At 38.6% G+C, this 20826-nt stretch overlaps 1 long non-coding RNA gene across 1 annotated transcript in view; it reads right to left on the minus strand.

Moving 5' to 3' along the window:
* Nucleotides 1–7031: 7031 nt before the first annotated feature.
* The window catches only part of LOC134730298 (uncharacterized), a 76637-nt gene continuing 62842 nt past the window's right edge, over nucleotides 7032–20826 (minus strand). Inside the window, exons 2-3 of the long non-coding RNA XR_010112054.1 lie at nucleotides 11589–11723; nucleotides 7032–8976 (exon numbers count right to left, since the gene is read on the minus strand). This is a non-coding gene — a long non-coding RNA (uncharacterized LOC134730298). The remainder of the gene's footprint in view (nucleotides 8977–11588; nucleotides 11724–20826) is intronic.

The following is a 20826-nucleotide window of genomic DNA, read 5'->3' on the forward strand; positions in this document are numbered from 1 at the left end:
TTTAAAAACAAGTCAACTTAATTGTACTTGGCCTACAATTAAAAGTCAAAAATGAACCGAGTTTATTATATATGCATGGTGATTATATTTTATTTAAAAATAATTTTTAAATTACAAATGTATTGTTTCTTATATAGTTTATATATATATATCTATATATAAAAAGACAAACTTTCACACATATAAATAACAACCACAACAAAATTCTGCCAATAATTTAATTCTTTACTTTGAAGAGTTTTTAAAAATAGAGGCAAGTGGCCAGGCGTGTGTAAGAGATCAGTCAGGGTGGTAGGAGAAATTGTAAGAAAAAGATGCCAACCTTCTTGGAAGGGTGGGAGATTTTGCAAAAGCTTGGAAAGAGAATTTGGCTGAAGGCAGCTGAATTCTCTCAAGGTAGATAACAAGGAAGTGTAAGGGAATTGATCTAGATAAGTTAGTTTGCGTAGGCCTCAGAACCTGGCCTTTAATCATCATGCACAGGACTGCTCTCTTGGGTGGGGTGGGGTGGGGGAGGGTGCGACCATGTTAATTACTCACAAGTTGTGTTAACTCAAAGCCTTTGTCATTAAATCTGTACTAAATAAATGCCCGCAGTGCTGGCTTGTCAGGGCTGTGGCTGCTGTGACTCTTTATGGCACCCTCCTCAGTGTCTGTGAGCAGCCTGGTCCCCTAGCCGCAGGCCCAGGCAAAAAACCTGTGTTTGCCTACATTTTTTAATCCGTCACTCAGCCAGGGTCTGCGGGGCAGACCTGGCAGGTGATGCCCTGCGTGAGGAATGCTGCAGTGGATTGCGACGGAATCCTCAAAAACAAAGGTGAAGAGACTGCACAGTCAGTAAGTCATTGGTGCCTGCTTGGGATTTCCAAGTTAGAGGGAATTGTTCAGGCTAGGGTTTCATCATGGGACAACAGTTATCAGCTCAACAGATAAAAGTATTGAAACAGCTGCTTAAAGCTAGTGGAGCCTCGTTTTTGCAGGCTCAATTGAGTGACCAAATGCAAACTGTTGTTTCCCATAATCCATGGTTCCCAGAAGAAGGCATGCTAGACATAGAGCTCTGGGAACAAGTGGGGAGAAATCTTAAACAACATCATGCACAAGGGCAATGGGTCCCAGTAACATCTCTAACGTTATGGGCTTTAGTTAGGGCTGCTTTGGTCCTGCTCTATGTGGAAAAACCTAAAAAGGGAAGGGAGAAAAAAACCATCACCTACCTTACCACCTTCTCCTTCTCCCTAAGCCCAGCCATTACTGGGCAAAAATAGTAAAGAGGAAACAAAGGTTTTGCCTGAGCCCTCTTCTCCAATAAATTGGAAAAAAGGCAAGGGATATGCTATAGCTATGGGACCCTGTCTTAGGCAAGTGGCGTTAGAAGAGGAGCTCTTAGCCTGCCTGGAAATGCAAGATCATAAGGCAATCAGGTATATGAACCCATTTCTTTTGACACTTATAAAGAGATAAGAAAAAGCATTAGAGAAAATGGAGCCACTAGCCCATTTACAAGAGGGTTAATTGAGGTCATTCTGCAGACCTCTTTCTAATAATGGCCACTGTTATTATCCATCCCCTAACCCTGACCTGGCTCTCTCAAGATCCAATTTGGGTAGAACAGTAGCCTTTAAAGGGAGAGAAATTACGAGGCCATGAATTAGTTGAGGAGCAATTAAAAGCTGGCCATATAGAACCATCAAACAGCTCTTGGAATTTGCCCATTTTCATCATTCCTAAAAGGTCTGGCAAGTGGAGACTTTTGCATGACTTATGGGCTATCAATGCTAATTTGCAACCTGTGGAGACCCTTCAACAGGGCCTCCCTTCCCCCACGATGATTCCTCAAGATTGGCCTACAGTCATTATTGACTTAAAAGACTGCTTTTATACTATTCCCCTTGCCCAGGACAGAGAAAAATTTGCATTTACAATACCAGCTATCAATAATGAAAGGCCAGCTCACCAATTTCATTGGAAAGTGCTTCCTCAAGGAATGCTAAACAGTCCTACCATGTGTCAGTATCATGTAAACCAGGCTTTGCTCCCCAGTAGAAAATAATTTTCTAATTGCAGGATTATTCATTTGATGGATGATATTTTACTGGCAGCCCCAACAGAGCCAGTACTTTTAAGTTTGTATGCCTCTGTCATAAAGAATATACAGTTAAGAGGTTTAATCATAACACCTGAAAAAGTACAAATGTCCTCTCCTTGGAAATATCTTGGATACATACTAAGATATTCCCAGTCAGTAAGACCTCAAAAGGTTAAATACTAGCAGCTTACATACCTTAAATTATTATCAAAAATTACTAGGCGATATTAACTGGCTTCATCCCACCTTGGGCATAACTACTGATAAGTTGCAAAATCTGTTTTCTATCGTAAAGGGCAATACAGCCCTAGACTTTCCCAGGTATTTAACTACTGCAGCAAAAAGAGTAATTGAGGAAATAGAGCACACTATTTCTCAGAGGCAACTAGATCTCACAGACCCAAAATATTCAGTTCAATTGTTTGTTTTTCCTACTAAACATTCCCCAGCAGGATTAATAGGATGGAGGCCCCAGGGCTACACTTCCTAGAATGGGTTATTTGCTCACATACAGGGACTAAAACTCTATCTCCCTATATCCAACTAGTTAATAAAGTCATCTATTCAGGCCACAGATGATGCAATCAGTTGCTAGGTTATGACCCTGATGTCATCAGAATTCCTTTAAGCAAAAAGCAATTTGAAGCAGTATTGCCCCATCTCTAGATTTTCAGATAGCACTCTCTGATTACACAGGCCATATAGAGCATGCCCTTCCTGCTGATAAACTACTTCAGTTCTTATCTCGTACTCCTGTAGTTGTGCCTACAAAAGAAGTTCACTCTCCCATACCTAACACTTTAATGCTTTTTACTGATGGCTCTGGTAAACATGGAAAAGCGGCTATCTGGTGGAAACCACATAATTCCCTCATTCGTTCTGGATTTACTAGCCCTCAGAGAGCTGAGGTTGGAGCCTTAATATTGGCCCTGGAAATTTTTTCCACTCAGACTATCAACATTGTTAGTGATCCTGCTTACTCTGTTTATTTATTGCAGAACCTTAAACCAGCCCTCATTAAGTCCACTCTCAAGCCCACCCTGTGTGCACTTTTTCTGCTACTTCATCAATTGCTAGATCAATGTACACATCCTATTTTTATAACACACATTTGAGCCCACAGCTCACTGCCTGGCCTACTAGTTCATGGTAAGAATCAAGCAGGCCTGCAAATTATGATGTCACTACTTGACCAAGCCACCCAATAGCATCAGTTTTTCCACCAAAGTTGGAGAAACTTAACTAAATAATTTCAACTTACCCAAAGACTAGCTAAACAAATTATCCTGCAATGCTCAGATTGCCAGCTCACAGGCACATCCCCCTCCTTCAACAGGTGTTAACCCTAGAGAACTAGAACCTAGTCAGTTATGGCAAACAGATGTTACACACATCCCTGAATTTGGAAAACTAAGATATGTACATGTATCCATTGATACCAATTCTCACCTAGTTAGCACACATGCTTTTCCTGGAGAGTCCACTCAATATGTTATTAAACATCTTCTCTTAACTTTTGCGTTTATGGGGCAGCCCACAAAAATTAAAACCGATAATGATCTGGCTTATGCCAGCTCACAATTTCAACAATTTTGTCACACATGAAACATCCAACATTCCGGAGGCATCCCATATAGCCCCCAAGGACAGGCCATATTAGAATGTGCCCACTCCACTCTTAAAAATATGCTCAGAAAACAAAAAAGGGGGAATATGAGTAAGGACCCTGCAACACTACTAGCACAAGCCTTATTTATCCTTAATTTAAAAAATTTAGATGATACATTTCAATCAGCCATAGAAAAGCACTTTGCTAAAACTTCTCAAGACATAAAACCTGCAGATTTATGGAAAGATGTAAATAGTAATGTATGGTGTGGTCCAAATGATTTGCTAAAATGAGGAAGAGGATATGCTTGTGGTCACACCCCCTCAGGTCCTCTTTGGATTCCAGCACAATGCATCAAACCATACCATGGTGGGGCTAGGACCCAACCCGGTACCCGAAATGAAGGAGTTAACCCTACAAGACCCACAGCCCCAGACAATGTGGCTTCCGCAGATGACACAAGCCCCAAACATCACCTGGGGGATGCTGAAGAAGATGACTTAGGAGGCTGAGCAAATCCTGCTCTGGACACAGACACCATTCACTCCAGATAATTTGTTTCTTGCTATGCTTTCTGTTGTACATCGCAACTCTTGTAGGACATTTTTATTCTCTCACTTTGCCTGCAACCTGTACCTGCTACACTCTATTAAGCCCATCTTCTAAATCCTCCTTTTTTCTGCCCTGTTACTTCGGCAGATACCCCCTTCCCAGCCTCTAATAACATAACTGTTTGGATGGGAGGGATAGATTTACCCCCAGTGGGGTCCCTCATTAATGGCACACATTGGACTAAGATGCCAGGTAACAGTACATATCTTCCCACTGTGTGTTAGTTATAAAAGTTCTAACCCTTACTGTGTACCTGCCCAAACACAATTATGGCTACATCATGGCAAAGGAAATGCCTTAACAGTCTTAGTTGCAGGTAGCCTCAAACTGGGCCACGCAATTAATGCCACTTTCCCAAACATTCCTCCCTGTGCTGAAGAACAAAGTCAGGAAAGTAATGGATTCCATTTTAGCTGGGAGGTCTGTCACGGGGACAAGCCCATAGTCTCCAGTTAGGCAATTATAACATCTTAGACTGGAGCCCCCACAGCCATTTGCAGGGCGATTGTACTGATGTCCACGTCTATCATGGCATCAATGACAGTTTCATAGCCACGTCCCATTCCCCTATAATTTGGGCCAATAGGGGAATGGGATATCCCAGACCCCACATAAGGTCCATGCCACCCCAGGACACTTTATGGCACCTGGGACATCTTGGCACCTCCCTTAACACCTGGCATGGGACATATCATAATCCAGTCACAATAATACTATGACCTTTTTTCATAATCACACTGATCAGTGCCTGATTTACACTACCCATCCATATGTTTTCCTTATGTGAGCCAATATTTCTATTACACCCTAAAACTCCTCGTTTGTGACCCGAGTGCAGGGACAGGCTTGGTTCGCCTCTTGTATCACTAATTATAATATATCTAATTTAAATATTACTAGTGTCATGGTATTGAGGAGACAATCTGAGGTTTTACTACCAGTCAATTTAACATACAATTGGCAAGGTTCCTCTGCCCTTGCCACCTTAGAACATGCGCTATCCCAGATCAGACACAAAAGATTCAGTTACACTGATAGCCTTTATAGTCTCAGCCATAGTCATCCTAGCAACTGCTAGTGTTGCTATAGCCATCAATTACTGAATCAGTACAAACAGCTACTTTTGTAGATAACTTGGCCAGTAATGTGTCTAATGAACTTCTCTTACAGCAGGGTATAGATCAAAAGATTCTTGCACGTCTGCAAGCCCTCAAGGCTTCCTTGGAATATGTGGGGGAGCGACAAGATGCATTGGCATTTCGACAGCAATTAAACTGTGACTGGGAGCATAAGCATATCTGTGTCACTTCTCTACCTCGGAATCAACTGACACATAGTTGGGATGAGGTGAAACAACACCTCTGGGGAATCTTACATGATAATTTAACAGCAGACATAAGGCAACTTAAAACTAGAATTTTGGAATCCCTAAATGCCATAGATCTACACACCCAACAAACAGCCATATGGAAGGATGTGTGAGAACATCTCTCTTGGATAAACCCCCACTCCTGGGGGGTCACTCCTTGATTGGAAAAGAATGTTACTGATTATACTCATGTTTGTCTTATGTTATTTACTAATTCTAGGATGCAAAGCCAGAACATGAGCAGTGACTTCTGCGCCAGACAAACCTGTTGCTGCACACATCTGTGCTCTTCAATTAACAAAACCTGATGCAAAAAACAACAACAACAACAACAAAAAAAAAAAAAAAAAACAGAAAAGGGGTAGATGTAGAAGATCAGTCAGGCTGGTGCGAGAAATTATAAGAAAAAGATGCAAACCTTATTGGAAGGCCTGGAGGTTTTGCAAAAGCTTCAAAAGAGGATTTGGCTGAAGGCAGCTGAATTTTCTCAGGGTAGATAACAAGGAAGTGCAAGGGAATTGATTTAGATAAGTTAGTTTGCTTAGGCCTTGGAACCTGGCCTTTAATCATCTGCACACAGGACTGCTCTCTGGGGAATGGTGGGTTGGTGAGGGAGGGCCATGTTAATTACCCACAAGTTGTGTTGACTCAAAGCTTTTGTCATTAAATCTGTACTACATAAATGCCCACTGCACCGGCTTGTCAGGGCTGTGGCTGCTGTGACTCTTTATGGCACCCTCCTCAGTGTCTGTGAGCAGCCTTGTCCCCTAGCCACCGGCCCAGGCAAAAAATCTGTGTCTGCGTACATTTGTTCATCTGTTGCTCCACCAGGGTCTGCAGGTCAGACCCTGCAGGCATGGTGGCTCATGCCTGTAATCCCAGCACTTTGGGAGGCCAAGGCAAGTGGATCATCTGAGGTCAGGAGTTCGAGACCAGCCTGCCCAACATGGTGAAACCCCATCTCTACTAAAAATACAAAAATTTAGCCAGGCGTGGCAACGTGGAACTGTAATCCCAGCTACGTGGGAGGCTGAGGCAGGAGAATCGCTTGAACCTGGAAGGTGGAGGTTTCAGTGAGCCAAGATCGCGCTATTGCACTCCAGCCTGGATGACAAGAGGGAAACTCTGTCTTGCAAAACCAAATCAAACCAAACAAAACAAAAAAATACAGGCAAGCTCAGAGAGTACTGTAATAAATATTTCTCTATCCAACATGCAGAATGAACAAAGGTTAATGTGTAACTTTTGTTTCAGATGTTTTCATATAAAGTAGATGTAAGACTTGGTGAAAATAGGGTTATCTTGCAGCTGGACTGAAACAGCACTATGCTTATCTGCAGGGATGCATGGAAGTCTGGTATGACCCTTGGCCAAAGTAGGATTAGGTATACTAGTTAATGATTTATATTATGCTGTTTAAAATCTGAAACTCTTTTGGAAGGACTCTGTACTAACTAGCTTACTTAGTTTAAAAATATATAAATTACTGGTTTGCACCTAGTTTGACCAATTTTACAGCCTGGCTTTAGCTGTGTGGCTCGGAGTATATGAAAGACCTCTCTACATATTTATTTCCTGGGCTCCCCTAAAACTAGGATAGCCTGTGCATATCTTGATGGTTCATTATCTGAAGCTGACATATGCTGTGCAACTGAAAAAGGACCCTAGGGCTGTGTCTGGAAGTTTTCAGACCTCCCTATGATTGCTTGCACTTTCTTTCTACGTTTGTATTGAGCCGTATTTTTTACCTTTACCATCTGTTTGTTACTGCTATATAGAAATGCAATTGCTTTTGGTACATTTATTTTGCATCCAAGAAAATTGACCAGCTCATAATTTCTAAAATAGAGCTACAAATCTTTGGGATTTTCTAACCACACGCACATATCATCAGTACATAAGATTTTTTATTTTTAATCCCTGTTTTTTTTTTATTGCACTGAATAGAAATTCCAGGGAAATGTTAAACAAAGTGACGTTAGCAGTTACTGTTGTCTTTTTCCTGTTGTTAAAAGGAATGCTTTCGATATGTCACCATTATTTATGGTGTTTACCTTTTAACAGATTAAGGAATTTCACTTTGTACTTGATTTTTGTTTGAGGTTTTGCTGTTCCTTTTTAATCTTAAATACTTCTTGTATTTTATAAATTCTTTTTCTGTATCAGAAATAATGACATGATTTTACTTTTTTATTCTTTTAGTGTGGCAAATTACATTAATTTTCTAGTGTTAAACACCTTCTTGGGGAATAAGCTCAATTTGTTGTGCATATGTATATGTACACATACATACACACACATTGATTTATATAGCTAGATTCAATGTATTAATATTCCTGTTTAATATTTTTGCATTTTAATAGACAATGTGACTTGTGATTTTCCCTCTTCCTAGTGTACTCAGTAATTATCAAGAGAATACTAAAATATATTTCAGGTGCTCCTCATTGCATCTGATGGTTTAGTGCCTATTCTCTGCTATTCTAGAATTCTAGCATTTGCATTGCGAGTCAGGAGCCTAGTTCTTTCTATAACAGCTCCAACCATTCTCTCTAACAGAGAAAACAGCCATTACTGATGTAACCAATGATCCTCATGTCCCACTTCACAGTAGATTCTTACTGACTTTGTGAGCAGAATGTCCTCTAGGTCTTCCTGAGGAAAATATTAGCATTCCCAATTCTCTGAACCTATCCCTTCCTTCTCAACTGGCCACAACAGCTCTTTGCCTCTTCTTTGATTGCAGGTCATACCTTACAGGCTTCTGGGTGCCAATCTAGAAAGTATTACCACAGCTCATGCCTGAGTGTTAAAAACTGTGTCACACAGAATGCTCCCTATTGACAAACTTTCCTTTGTTTAGCAGGAGCCCTCAAGACAGTGTCATCCAACACAAGGTAACCATATTCTGCACTTCCTTTGTCCTACAATATTTCCTCCTTTGACAGCCCCATCACATCCCTCATCAAGATAAGCTGAGATTTGACTTGCTATGGTTTTGTTGGTCAGTGGTGAATATGAGGGCAGATTGCTTTTTGACAAGCATTGTTTTTGAAACTTCTATTCTGGAACATGAGAGAATTTACCACTCTGCAAAAGATTCAAGGGAAGCTGGATTCAAGGTTCTCAAATGCATCACCTTAGGTCTCAAGTTTCAGGGTTTCACTCCTCCCCTAGCAATGTCCTCACTTCAGCATGGGAGACTTACCAACACTGAAAATTCAGCCTCCCTTGAAGCCTCTTCCACTTCTACAATTAAGTGCTGGGCCTAAATCATCAGCTCTGTTGGCCCTCTGGCTGTGGAAGATGAGAGTATCGTGAAACACTTTCAAAAAGTCCTTTGAATGTCACTCTAAAGTTTAAGTTCTTAATATATGTAAGCCTGTCATTTTCTCTTTTCAACAAATCATTTGCGATTAGCAGCAGACATCCAACTCCATAGTCCTTATAGTTATGATTTCCCCAATCTTCTCAAATGCTCAAGAAACTGTACTGTCTCATGTATCTTCTTTCATCTGTATCCCATCCCAGCTCACCACAGGGGAAAGTCTTAGCAATCTTACTGGTCCAACATGCTAGTCACTATTAATATTCCACCTACCACCAGTAACTGGATCTTTTTTGTAATCCAGCTGAGAAGAGTCAAATCCTACCCTAATGGTCTGTTTCATAGGCCCACTCCTGGCACAACTATCCAAGATGTGGTTCCCTAGAAGCAGAGCCTGAGAAAAGGATTCTTGTTCAAAATTTATTCAGGGAGTGGAGAAGGAGAGGAAAGAAAGCAGCTTAGGGGAGGGAAACACAAATGAAGTGAAAATAAAGTTTCAGCTGGAGACTGTTTTCAACCTGATCTTACAAGAGAGCTCTAATCACAAGTCACCCCCACAGAGTTGGTTACCCTTGAGATAAGAAGACTGGCTTTTTATACCCTCTTGTCATTCAGACATTGGCTGAGGGCTGTCCCTGGAGGATGGTGCATAACTTTCCAGGTGATCTGCATACCATCATCTCAGGGCATTTCTTCAGAGAGGAAGAGCAGTTATGAGCTGTTAGTAGCTAATAGCCCCTGGGGCACAGGCGTACTGGCCAAATGAAAGGAATCTGGGCAAGGCACTGCAGCATATTTTATGGCCACACTTCAGAACTGGGTTACAAAAAGTGGCTATCTCTTCTATAATCAGGAAGTCACTTGTTTCAGAACCACCCTTTCACAGCTATAATTTGTCACTACAATAAGCAAAGGACCATACACAAGGAACCAGCATAATCAGAAAATCACTGTAATTCGGCTATCAGTGTCTCAAGATCTAAGCCAAATTGTTCCAATCTACATTAAAAAAAAAAAAGATGCTCTCCACCCTGCCTTTCAATATGCATGAAAAAGTAGCACATGGTCCCTGAGGCCTCTGCCAAAATTCCAGAAAGAGGAAGAATGTTCTACAACTTTGCTTGCCAAAAGGAGCAAAACCAGCATATCCTGATCCTGCATGAGCACATCTGATTGTTTCTGAATCATGCTGGAATTTCACTGCAAGGAGCCTGGGAACCGTGCTTTAATGCTACTATACAGTTCTCATTCAAGAAGTCACACCAGAAGGAGAGAGAAATGGATGGTCAGCCCCAGTCCACCAAATACATCTCCATCCACTCTTTTGTTATTCAGCATCTCTCAATATTAAAACTTGCAAACAAAGATATTAGCACCAACAAGAGGCTAACACCTAAATTAATGTGACTTATGCCTCTGAAACATATCCTCTTAGTCTTCATATGACCAAAAATATCTTAATTTTACCTTAATTCTCAGGTTATAGTTTAGCTGCATAGAATTATAGGTTGATAGTGATTTTGCTTCTGAACATAGAAACTACGGTTTCACTGTTTTGAAATATTCAGTATAGCTACTGAGAAATCAGCTGCCAGTCTAACTTTCATGCCTGTATAGGTTTTCTGTTTTTTTCTGTCTGGTTTAAACTAAGTTTTGTTTTGATTTGTTTGTTTGTTTGATATTCTGCAATGTTGCTTTGGGTTTTCTAGGTATAATTTATTTTTGCTTTTCCCATTAGATCTTAATATACTCCTTCAACCTGAGACCCATCTTCAGTTCTGGGATGGTCTGAGCCATTATCTCTGTTAGCACCTCCATTGACCTAATTCTCTTTTTTTCTTTTTCCCTGGAATTTTATCAGCATTTATCAACGGAATTCTTTTATTTTATTCTCTATGGATGTTTCATATTTTTCATCTCTGATTTATCTCTTGGTGTTTTTCTCTTTAATTTTCCAATTCAGTAATTATTCTTCATTGATTTCTTCTGATCAATCTTTTAGTCGCATTGTTAAAACTTCAGTTTCTGTAAATTTTACTATTCTTAAAGTTTCCTCATTAGTTTGTTTTCAGACTTACCTATTCTTTTATATGTCGCCTAGTTGTTACCCCTATGGTCTGTCAGATATTTTTGTGCCTGCAACATTTATGCAAACTCTTCCATTTATTGCTTTACCTGACTCTCGTTCAAGTCATGTGTTCCTTCATGTTGTTTACCTGCAGACATAGTGCCCACTACTAATCCTTATTGCCTTGTCAGGCCCTTACATCCCATGTTATTCATTGCCCTGAGTTTTAATTTCCTCTTCATTTATTTGTCCAATGATTCCCCTTTTTTGGGGAGTTCAAGTATATATTTCATGGTTTTTTGCTTTTGTTGTTATATTTTCTTTCTAAATTTATATGTTGAAATTGAGAAGGATTTCTCACATCTGCTCAGTCTGTCATAGCAACAAAAAGTATTCTGACATTGATTTGTTTTCCATACACTAAAGAAGAAACAAAAAGCAGTTTCAGCATCTCTCTGGTAATTTAATGAAATGAAATTATTTGCAATAAGGCACTGTTTAAGATGACCTTACCTTGTCACTTTGCAGGGAGGAGATGGATGCTACCCGGAGAAGATGGAGAGAGAATCCATTACACCTCACTTCCCATTAAGATGCCCTCAGTTGTTACTGGTACAATCATACTTGCAAGAGGAGGTTAAAATATATCTGTCAATGTCAAACATATTTGCAGTTAGAATGCAGATATGCTATTTTGGTATATAAAATAATTTCTTTTTATTATATAACCAAGGTCTTTGGTAAATAAAAAGCTAATGCAAATAAGCCCAGTTGCTGAAATATATATCTCTAATAACTTGAAAATATATTTCTCATGGAGAATTGCTTCAGCATCTTTTCATGTTTCAGCACTTTATCTCATCCTCCTCTCCATCCTCCTCAGTCAACACAAAAGTGGCCCCATGCAAAGTTGCTTCATCGCCACAGAACCTTGTCTTCTCAGTCTCACAATGGCAGCTGATCAAGACAAAGCAGGCAACCACAGAATGTGATGAGTGAAGGTGCCAATTGCAGGGCCACTGGGTGCTTAATGGGACTCCACTGAGATTCTCCCCTGGCATTATGTTGACTGAAGCTGAGAAGTATGGCCATCACAGATGGGCAGAGAACTCTCTACGGTATAGAAACCCAAGGAAGGGGGCCAGTGAAAGGTTTTCTTCCACATGATATCAAGTGGTCATTATTATTTTCCCCTTCAAAAAAGAGAAAGAGTAAATAAGTTAGACCATCATGGTCCTAAGAGTTCCTTCTACCAGTTAGTCATATGTGTGCAGCAAGTTAATACAGTACTAAGGTTTTGAATTATAGAGGGTTTCCCTTCTCATGTTCTATTCTGATGAAGTGTTATTTATTCTTTGTAACAGTCAACTATCTCTTTTCTAATATTCTAAAACTGCCATACTAGGATGAAATAAAGCTATTAGCACATACAAGGAACAGAAGATTACTGTTCCAAAATTATTTTCTTTGTATTGACACCAACCAGTTACAGACCTACTGCGGATCTGCTGACAGTCAATAAAAATATTAACAAATATGGTTTAGCACTCTTTATAAAATACTAAATTAAGAAAACCACCAACACAAATGCCTTGGAAAGTAAAATGACAGTGTTTTTGTTTTGCTTAATATTAACCATTACCTAAAGAATTAAGTAATCTTTTTAAAAAATTTCAACTTTTTTTTAGATACAAGGAGCACACGTGCAGGTTTATTACATGGATATATTGTATAATGCCAGGGTTTGGGGTACAGATTCTGTCACCCAGGTACTGAGCATAGTACCCAATAGGTAGTTTCTCAACCCACTCTCCCCTCCCTCCTTCCTGCCTCTAGTAGTCTGCAGTGTCCATTGTTCCATTGTTGCATTGAGCACATGCCTATGTGTGCTCAGTGTTTGGCTCACTTGGAAGTGAGAATATGTGGTATTCGCTTTTCTGTTCCTGCATTAGTTTGCTCAGGATAATGACCTCCAGCTGCATCTATATTGCTGCAAAGGGTACGATTTTGTTATTTTTTTGTTGTTCTTTTTTTTTTTTTTTTTTTTTTGAGACAGAGTCTCGCTCTGTCACCCAGGCTGGAGTGCAGTGGCATGATTTTGGCTCACTGCAAGCTCTGCCTCCCAGGTTCATGCCATTCTCCTGCCTCAGCCTCCTGAATAGCTGGGACTACAGGCACCCACCACCATGCGTAGCTAATTTTTTTCATATTTTTAGTAGAGACAGGGTTTCACTGTGTTAGCCAGGATGGTCTCTATCTCCTGACCTCGTGATCTGCCCTCCTCAGCCTCCCAAAGTGCTGGGATTACAGGCGTGAGCCACCTATGCCCAGCCAATTTTGTTCTTTTTTATGGCTGTGTAGTATTCCTCAGTATATATGTGCCACATTATCTTTATCCAGTCTACCCATTGATGTGCACCTAAGTTGATTCCATATCTTTGCTATTGTGAATAGTACAACATATGAGTGATTGTGTCCTCTTGGTAGAATGATTTATTTTCCTTTGAGTATATAACCAGTAATAGGATCACTGGGTCAAATTGTAGCTCTGTTTTAAGTTCTTTGGAAATCTCCAGATTGCTTTCTGCAGTGGCTGCACTAATTTACACTCCCACCAACAGTGTGTAAGCATTCTCTTTTCTCTGCAGCCTCACCAAATATGATTTTTTTCTTCTTTTTTACTTTTTAATAATAGCCATTCTGACTGGTATGAGATGGCATCTCATTGTGTTTTTGATTTGCATTTCTGTGATAATTAGTGATGTGAAGCATTTTTTCATATGTTGGTGGGCCATTTGTATGCCTTCTTTTGAAAAGTGTCTGTTAATGTTCCTTGCCCATTTTTTTTTATTATACTTTAAGTTCTGGAATACATGTGCAGAATGTGCAGGTTTGTTACATAGGTATACATGGGCCATGGTGGTTTGCTGCACCTATCAACCCATCATCTACATTAGATATTTCTCCTAATGCTATGCCTCCCCTAGACCCCCACCCAATGACAGGCCCCAGTGTGTGATGTACCCCTCCCTGTGTCCATGTGTTCTCATTGTTCAACTCCCATTTATGAGTGAGAACATGTGGTGTTTGGTCTTCTGTTCTTGTGTTAGTTTGCTAAGAATGACGGTTTCCAGCTTCATCCAAGTCCCTGCAAAGGACATGAACTCATCCTTTTTTATTGTTGCATAGTATTCCATGGTGTATATGTGACACATTTTCTTTATCCAGTCTATGATTGATGGGCATTTGGGTTAGTTCCAAGTCTTTACTATTGTGAATAGTGCTGCAATAAACATACTTGTGCATGTGGCTTTATAAAATGATTTATAATCCTTTGGGTATATGCCCAGTAATGGGATCACTGGGTCAAATGGTATTTCTGGTTCTAGATACTTGAGGAATTGCCACACTGTCTTCCATAATGGTTGAACTAATTTATACTCCCACCAACAGTGTAAAAGTGGTCCTATTTCTCCACATCCTCTCCAGCATCTGTTGTTTCCTGACTTTTAGTGATCGCCATTCTAACTGACATGAGATAGTATCTCATTGTGGTTTTGATTTGCATTTCTCTGATGACCAGTGATGATGAGCTTTTTTTCATATGTTTGTTGGCCACATAAATGTCTTTTTTTGAGAAGTATCTGTTCATATCCTTAGCCCAGTTTTTGATGGGGTTGTTTTTTTCCTTGTAAACCTGTTTATGTTCTTTGCAGATGCTGGATATCAGCCCTTTGTCACATGGATAGATTGCAAAAATTTTCTCCCATTCTGTAGGTTGCCTATTTACTCTGATGATAGTTTCTTTGCTGTGCAGAAGCTCTTTAGTTTAATTAGATCCCATTTGTAAATTTTGGCTTTTGTTGCCATTGCTTTTGGTGTTTTAGTCATGAAGACTCTGTCCATGCCTATGTCCTGAATGGTATTGCCTAGGTTTTCCTCTAGGGTTTTTGTGGTATTAGGTCTTACGTTTATGTCTTTAATCCATCTTGAATTAATTTGCATATAAGGTGTAAGGAAGGGGTCCAGTTTCAGTTTTCTGCATATGGCTAACCAGTTTTCCCAGCACCATTTATTAAATAGGGAATCCTTTCCCCATTGCTTGTTTTTGTCAGGTTTGTCAAAGATCATAATTCATCACATAAACAGAACCGATGACGAAAACCACGATTATCTCAATAGATGCAGAAAAGGCCTTTGATAAAATTCAACAGTACTTCATGCTAAAAACTCTCAATAAACTAGGTATTGATGGAACGTATCTCAGAATAATAACAGCTATTTATGACAGACCCACAGCCAATATCATACTGAATGGGCAAACCTGGAAGCATTCCCTTTGAAAACTAGCACAAGACAAGGATGCCCTCTCTCACCACTCCTATTCAACATAGTATTGGAAATTCTGGCCCCAGCAATCAGGCAAAAGAAAGAAATAAAGCGTATTCGAATAGGAAGAGAGGAAGTCAAATTGCCTCTGTTTGTAGATGACATGATTGTATATTTAGAAAACCCCATCATCTCAGCCCAAAATCTCCTTAAGCTGATAAGCAACTTCAGCAAAGTCTCAGGATACAAAATCAATGCACAAAAATCACAAGCATTCCTACACACAAATAATAGACAAACAGAGAGCCAAATCATGAGCAAACTCCCATTCACAATTGCTACAAAGAGGATAAAATACCTAGGAATACAACTTACAAGGGATATGAAGGACGTCTTTGAGGAGAACTACAAACCACTGTTCAAGGAAATAAGAGAAGACATAAACAAATGGAAAAACATTCCATGCTCATGGATAGGAAGAATCAATATCATGAAAATGGCCTTACTGCCCAAAGTCATTTATAGATTCAATGCTATCCCCATCAAGCTACCATTGACTTTCTTCACAGAATTAGAAAAAAAAAAAACCTTACATTTTATATGAAACCAAAAAAGAGCTCGTATAGCCAAGACAATACTAAGCAAAAAGAACAAAGCTGGAAGCATCATGCTATCTGACTTCAAACTATACTACAAGGCTATAATAACCAAAACAGCATGGTACTGGTACCAAAACAGATATATAGACCAATGGAACAGAACAGAGGCCTCAGAAATCACGCCATACATCTTTGCCCATTTTTAATGAGGTTATTTTTTGCTTATTGATTTAAGTTCCCTATAGTTTCTGGATATTAGGCCTTTGTTGCATGCATAGTTTGCCAATAACTTCTCCCATGTTATTTTGTTTGTTCTGTTGATCATTTATTTTGCTGTGCAGAAGCTGTTTAGTTTGATTAGGTCCTATTTGTCTATTTCTGATTTTGTTACAATTGCTTTTGGGGACTTAGACAAAAATTATTTGCCAAGACCAATGTCAGAAAGAGTATTTTCTAATTTGTCTTCTAGAATTTTTTTTTCCTTTTTTTTATTTGCCACTTCAAGTCTGAGTTTTCTAGGATTTTTATAGTTTGAAGTCTTACATTTAAATCTTTGATCCATTTTGAGGTAATTTTTGTATATGCTGAAATGTAGGGGTCCATTGTCAATCTTCTGCCTATAGCTAGCCAGTTATCCTAGCACCATTTATTCAGTAGGGAGTCCTTTCGTCATTACTTGTTTTTGTTGGCTTTGTCAAAGGTCATATGGTTATAGGGTGTGCAGCTTTATTTCTGAGTTTTCTATTCTGTTCCATTGGTCTATGTGTCTGTTTTTGTACTAGTATCATGCTGTTTTGGTTAATGTAGACTTATAGTATAGTTTGAAGTTGGGTAGTATGATACCTCCAGCTTTGTTCTTTTTGCCTGGGATTGCTTTGGGCTCTTTTTTGGTTCCATATGAATTTTAGAATAGTTGTTCCTAATTCTGTGAAGAATGGCATTGGTAGTTTGATAGGAATAGCATTAAATCTGTAATAGCATTAAATAATACTGCTTTGGGCAGTATGGCCATTTTAAAAATATTGATTTGTCCAATCCATGAGCACAGAAAGTTTTTCCATTTATTTGTGTTGTCTATGATTTCTTTCAGCATGTTTTGTAGTTCTCCTTGTTGAGACCTTTCACCTCATTGGTTAGCTGTATTCTTAGGTATTCCATTTTCTTTGTGATTATTGTAAGTAGGATTGTGTTCTTGATTTCACTCACAGCCTGGACATTGTTGTTGTATAGAAATGCTACTGATTTTTGTACATTAATTTTGTACCCTGAAATCTTACTAAAATCATTTATCAGTTTTAGGAGACTTTTGGCTGAGTCTTGAGGATTTTCTAGGTATATATTTTTTAGGATTTTCTAGGTATTTTCTAGGTATTTTTCTAGGTATTCTAGGTATAGGATTTTCATGTCATCACCACAAAAGAGGTAGTTTGACTTCTTCTTTTCCTATTTGGATGCCATTTATTTCTCTTGCCCTATTGCTCTGGCTAGGACTTCCAATACTCTGTTGAATAGAAGTTGTCAGAGTGGGCATTCTTATCTTGTTCCAGTTCTCAAGTGGAATCGTTGGAGCTTTTGCCCATTCAGTATGATATTGGCTATGGGTTTGTCTCTTAGATGTTTGGCTCTTATTATTTTGAGGTATGTTCTTTCAATGTCTTTTCTGTTACTGGTTTTTTTTTTTTTTACATTAGGAATCAATGTTGCATTTTAGCAAAAGCTTTTTCTGCATCTATTGAGATGATCATAAGGGTTTTGCTTTTAATTATGTTTATGTAGTGAATCACATTTATTGAATCATGTATGTTGAACTAGCCTTGCATCCCATCCATAAAGCTTACTTGAACATGATATATTAACTTTTTGGTGTGCTGCTAAATTTGGTTTCCTACTATTTTGTTGAGGACTTTTGCATCTATGTTCATATGTTCATCAATAATATAGGCTGTAGTTTTGTGGGGTTTTTTTGTTTTTTTTTTTTTTTTTGGTTGGATCTCTGCCTGGTTTTGGTGTCAGGATAATACTAGCCTCACAGAATGAGTTGGGAAGGAGTCCTCAACCTCAATTTTTTCGAACAGTTTTAGCAAGATTGGTATAAGTTTTTCTTTGTACTTTTAGTAGAATTTGGCTGTGAATCCATCTGGTGCAGGGGTTTTTTTGGTTGGTAGATTCTTTATTACCAGTTCAGTTTCAGAAGTTGATGATGGTCTATTTAGGGTTTCAATCTCTTCCTGATTCAATCTTGGGAGATTGCGTGCTTCTAGGAATTTGTCCATTTCCTCCAGATATTCTAATTTGTGTGCATATTATTGTTCATAGTAGTCTCTGAGGACCTTTTGTATTTCTGTGAGATCAGTTGTAATACTGCTTTTGTCATTTCTGATTGTGTTTATTTGTATCTTCTCTGTTTTCTTTGTTAATCTAGCTAGAAGTTTATCAATCTTAATTTTTTTTTTTTTTTGGAGAACCAACTCTTGGTTTCATTAATCTTTTGTATGAATTTTGGCATCTCAATTTCATTAAGCTCTTCTCTAATTATAGTTTTTTCTTCTCTTCTGCTAGTTTTGGGGTTAGTTTGTTCTCTTTTTTCTACCTCTTTTAGGTGCAAATTTAGATTGCTAATTTGATATCTTTCTAACTTCTTGATGAAGGCATTTAGGGTTATAAACTTTCCTTGTATCACTGCTTTGGCTGCATCCCAGACATTTTGGTAAGTTGCATCCCCATTTTCATTAATCTCAAATAATTTTTTTTATTTCTGCCTTAAATTTGATGTTCACCCAGGAATTATTCAGGAGTAAATTAATTTCCATGTATTTTTGTAGTTTTGAGGGATCTTGATATTGATTTCCATTTTTATTGCACTGTGATCCAAGAATGTGCTTGGTACAATTTTGAATGTTCTGAATGTATTGAGACTTGCTTTATTACCAAGCATGTGGTTGATCTTAGAATATTTTCCATGTGCAGATGAGAATAATATATATTCTGTGGTGGTTGGGTGGAGTGTTCTGCAAATGTCTGTTAGATCTAATTGATCAAGTGTCAAGTTTAAGTACAGTATTTGTTAGTTCTCTGCCTCAGTGATCTGTCTAATGCAGTCAGTGGGGTGTTAAAGTCTCCCACTATTATTGTGTGGTTTTTCTAAGTCTTTTTGTATGCCAGGAAAAACTTGTTTTATCAATTTGGGTGCTTTAATGTTGGGTGTGTACATATTTCAGTTAATTAAGGCTTCTTGTTGGATTGTAGCCTTTATCATTATGTAATACCCTTCATTGTCCTTCTTAATTTTTATTGGCTTAAAGTCTGTTTTGTCTGATACAAGGGTAGTAACTCTTGCTCTTTTTTGTTTTCCATTTGCATGGTAGATTTTTTTTCCATCCTTTAAATTTGAGCCTGTGGGTGTTATTACATGTGAAATGGGTTTCTTGAAGATAACAGATCATTGGATCTTGTCTTTTTATCCAACTTGCCACTCTGTGTCTTTTAAGTGGGGAGTTTAGTCCATTTACATTCTAGATTAATACTGGTGTGTGATTTTGATGCTATCATCATCTGGTTGTTATATAGACTTGATTGCGTAGTTACTTTATAGTGCCTGTGAGCTATGTGCTTAAATGTGTTTTCTGGGGTAGCAGGTGTTATTCTTTCAATTCCATGTTTAGCACTCCCTTAAGGATGTCTTGTAAGGCTGGTCTAGCTGAAAAATATTCCATCAGCATTTGCTTGTCTCAGAAGGATTTTATATCTCCTTCACTTATGAAGCTTAGTTTGGTGGGATATGAAATTCTTGGTTGGAATTTCTTTTCTTTAATGATGCTGAAAATAGGCCCCCAATCTCTTCTGGCTTGTAAAGTTTCTGCTGATAGGTCTGCTGCTAAACTGATGGGGTTCCTTCTGTAAGTCCTGCCCCTTTTCCCTAGCTGATTTTAAGGCTTTTTTGTTTTGTTTTGTTTTTTGATATTGACTTTGCTGAATCTGATGATTATACGCCTTGAGAATAGTCATCTCATATAGAATCTAACTGAGGTTCTTTGTATTTTCTGGATGTTAATTTCAACCTCTCTGGTGAGATTAGGGAAATTTTTGTAGACTATTTCCTCAAATATATTCTCTAAGTTGTTTATTCTGTCTCAGTAATGCCAATGAGTCATGGGTTTGGTCTCTTTACATAATCCCATATTTCTGAGGTTTTTTTCATTTTTCTTAATTATTTTATCCTAATTTTTGTCTAAATTTATTAGAAGAACCAGTCTTCAAACTCTGAGATTATTTTCTGAGATTGGTCTATTTTGCTGTTAATATTTCTGATTGTACTAAAAAAATTCTTGCAGTGAATTTTTCAGCTCAAGTTTAGTTTGGGTCATTCTTAAAATGGCTGTGCTGTCTTTCAGCTCTTGAATTATTTTATTGGATTGCTTGGCTTCCTTGGATTGAGTTTCAACTTTTTCCTGGATCTTAATGAGCTTCCTTGTTACCCAGATTCTGAATTCCATGTCTGTCATTTCAGACATTTCAAACTAGTTAAGAACCATTGCTGGGGAGATAGTGGACTCCTTTGGTGGTAAGGGGACACTCTGGCTTTTTGAATTGCCAGAGTTCTTGTGCTGATTCTTTTTCAACTTGGAGGGTTGGCACTCCTTTAACTGTGGTATAAGTTGAGTTTAGTCAGTTGGTTTTGTTTCTGGAAGTTTTCAGAGGACTAAGGCTACATACAAGGTCTTTGTTGTTGAATTCTTGTCCTTAGTTTCACAGGAAGGAAAATTAGCAAAATGTCTTTTGGTGGTGTAGTTTTTGGGCTGTCATTCAATAAATGGCACTTGAGA

Source organism: Pan paniscus, chromosome 3, assembly GCF_029289425.2.
Source record: "Pan paniscus chromosome 3, NHGRI_mPanPan1-v2.0_pri, whole genome shotgun sequence".
Taxonomy (NCBI): Eukaryota; Metazoa; Chordata; class Mammalia; order Primates; family Hominidae; genus Pan; species Pan paniscus.